The 3,438-nt window shown below is 51.3% G+C and overlaps 1 pseudogene; it reads right to left on the reverse strand.

The window, feature by feature from the left end:
* Window positions 1-2,034: 2,034 nt before the first annotated feature.
* Window positions 2,035-3,130, reverse strand: LOC129856689 (interferon-inducible GTPase 5-like; annotated as a pseudogene).
* Window positions 3,131-3,438: the final 308 nt, after the last annotated feature.

The following is a 3,438-nucleotide window of genomic DNA, read 5'->3' on the forward strand; positions in this document are numbered from 1 at the left end:
TACAGTGCGCCTCGGCAGGCCTGAGCTGACCGTCTGTCCAGCGCCGCCTGAGCTGCCCGTCTGTCCAGTGCCGCCTGAGCTGCCCGTCTGTCCAGCGCCGCCTGAGCTGCGCTTTGGTCATCTCCTTCTTCCACCGACGAAAGCCATTACACACACGTGGTTAAGGGCTTAAAAAAATAAGACACCTGTCAGCTATATGATGACAGCTTTCAACACTTAGCATTCTCTCAACCAGCTTCATGATGTAGTCAACTGGAATGCATTTCAATCAACAGGTGTGCCTTGTCAAAAGTTAATATGTGGAAATTCTTTCCTTCTTAATGCGTTTGAGCCAATCAGTTGTGTTGTGACAAGGTAGGGGTGGTATACAGAAGATAGCCCTATTAGGTAAAAGACCAAGTCCATATTATGGCAAGAACAACTAAAATAAGTGAAGAGAAACGACTGTCCATCATTACTTCAAGACATGAAGGTTAGTAAATATTGAGGTAATTGAGGTTATATGTACATGTAGGTAGTGTTTTTAAAGTGACTATGCATAGATAATAACAGAGAGTAGCAGCAGCGTGGGGGGTGGGTGGGGGTGGGGGGGGGGGCAATGCAAATAGTCTGGGTAGCCATTTGATTAGATGTTCAGGAGTATTATGGATTGGGGGTAGAAGCTGTTTAGAAGCCTCTTGGACCTAGACTTTGTGCTCCGGTATCACTTGCGGTAGCAAAGAGAACAGTCTATGACTAGGGTGGCTGGAGTCTTTGACAATTTTTAGGGCCTTCCTCTGACACCGCCTGGTATAGAGGTCCTGGATGGCAGGAAGCTTGGCCCCGTACACACTACCCTCTGTAGTGCCTTGCAGTTGGAGGCCGAGCATTTACCATACCAGGCAGCGATGCAACCAGTCAGGATGCTCTCGATGGTGCAGCTGTAGAACATTTTTAGAATCTGAGGACCCATGCCAAATATTTTCAATCTCCTGAGGGGGAGTATGTTTTGTGGTACCCTCTTCCCGACTGTCTTGGTGTACTTGGACCATGTTAGTTTGTTTGTGATGTGGACACCAAGGAACTTGAAGCTCTCAACCTGCTCCACTACAGCCCCGTCGATGAGAATGGGGCCGTGCTCGGTCCTCCTTTTCCTGTAGTCCACAATCATCTCCTTTGTCTTGATCACGTTGAGGGAGATGTTGTTTTCCTGGCACCACACGGCCAGGTTTCTGACCTCCGTCTTGTCATTGTCGGTGATCAGGCCTACCACTGTTGTGTCACCCCTGAGGGGCCCCTTTGTTGAGGGTCAACGTGGCGGATGTGTTGTTACCTACTCTTACCACTCGGGGGCGGCCCGTCAAGAAGTTCAGGATCCAGTTGCAGAGGGAGGTGTTTAGTCCCAGGGTTCTTAACTTATTGATGAGCTTTGAGGGCACTATCGTGTTGAACGCTGAGCTGTAGTCAATGAATAGCATTTTCACATGGGTGTTCCTTTTGTCCAGGTGGGAAAGGGCAGTGTGGAGTGCAATAGAGATTGCATCATCTGTGGATCTGTTAGGGCGATATGCAAATTGGAGTGGGTCTAGGGTTTCTGGGATAATGGTGTTGATGTGAACCATGACCAGCCTTTCAAAGCACTTCATGGCTACAGACGTGAGTGCTACAGATCGGTAGTCATTTAGGGAGGTTACCTTAGTGTTCTTGGGCACAGGGACTATGGTGGTCTGCTTAAAACATGTTGGTATTACAGACTCGGACAGGGAGAGGTTGAAAATGTCAGTGAAGACACTTGCCAGTTGGTCAGCGCATTCTCGCAGTACATGTCCTGGTAATCCGTCTGGCCCTGCGGCCTTGTGAATGTTGACCTGTTTAAAGGTTTTACTCACATCGGCTGCGGAGAGCGTGATCACACAGTCGTCCGGAACAGCTGGTGCTCTCATTCATGTTTCAGTGCTATTTGCCTCGAAGCGAGCATAAAAGTAGTTTAGCTCGACTTGTTGCACTACCTAATGAATATGACCCAGGTATTTTTAGCCCTCCTCTTTACCTCCTTCATTTCCCCTCTCCTATACCAGCAGCAGCCAGTATCTTCTCTTCGTCAACCCCCATCTCATCGATGGCCCCATTGAGAGCCTGCAGCATGGTAGTGAAGGAACGACCGGCTGAGCGGGCGTGCCCGCTCGTGTTTGTGGTCAACTCCTTCTCTGCCGCTGCCAGCCGAAGATTTACCTCACCCTTAGTGACTTTAACCGACAAGTTACACGTCCGCAGGGCTTTGAGCCGTGTCGGATCCACACGGCGTTGCCATGCCAACCGCTCCACAGACTCGTCGTCCAGATAGAGCGAGGCCCTGGCCTTGGTGAGGATCCTCACACCCACTCTGGCGTCCACCATGGAGGCCACCAGGGGCACGGGGATGGCCGACACCCCTCCAGATAGTGACGCGGCCGCCCAGACCAGGGCCTTGAAGGCGTCCCTCTTCTGGGTGACCAGGACTGGGGAGAGAGTGGGCAGGGCCAGGAGGAGGGCGTGGGCCCGGATCTCTGGGAGGTCCCTCTCCATCTCCTCCAGGAGTCCTGGGAAGTCAAGTTTCTCCAGACAGGAGGGCCTCACTAGGAACACCTTAGGCAGGGCCACCCCCTGGACCTTCATCAACTCCAGGCTGGCATTCCGCCTCTCCTCCAGATCCTTTTCTGTGTCCTTCTCTGAGGCCAGCAGGGCAAAGTACACAGTGTCCCTCTGCATAGAGCGGGCTTCCAGGAACACTGCCACGCTGTTGGCCTGGAGACTCTGTGTGAATGCCATGACCACCACATTGTACCGCAGGAACTTCACCCGCTCCATGTACCCTTCTGGTTCAAAGGGCGGGGGTGGGCGGCAAGTCCCAGAGCCTGAAGTCAGGGTGCTTGGGGTTGGGATAGATGGCCATCTCCCCTGGAGGAGTGGGGCAGGGGGACAGGGCGGCTCCATCATCCTCAGGCCCCAGGCCGCGGAGGGCGTTGATGAATGCAGACTTTTTCGGGCCCCTGCTCTCCTGCCACGGCCAGTCCTCCACAGCATCCTTGACATCTGACAGCTTGTTGTTCTCGATGGACTCTTTGAGAGTCTCCAGGAGGTTTAGGCTGTGAGATACAACATCCACCTCCATGGCTGTGAGAGAGGATGGTCATTAGCATAGACCAACACATAGGAACACACACACATCTTAATAGTGGAGGATTATATTTCTTGGGCACGTAATGGATCAATTGTTATGTCTACACAGTATAATACTGAGGTATTTATTAGTCTCTGAATAGAAGGCAAGAACAAACGCTAACATACAGCGCAGTCCTCGAGGACCCGGAAACACAATCCTTTACTGCGTAATCAATTGGGGTTAAGTGGGAACACAACAACACAGTATTTTAACACATTTCATCAGATTAAATGATTAGAATAAAAATGTAACGAATT

This window comes from Salvelinus fontinalis, chromosome 6, assembly GCF_029448725.1.
Source record: "Salvelinus fontinalis isolate EN_2023a chromosome 6, ASM2944872v1, whole genome shotgun sequence".
NCBI lineage: Eukaryota > Metazoa > Chordata > Actinopteri > Salmoniformes > Salmonidae > Salvelinus > Salvelinus fontinalis.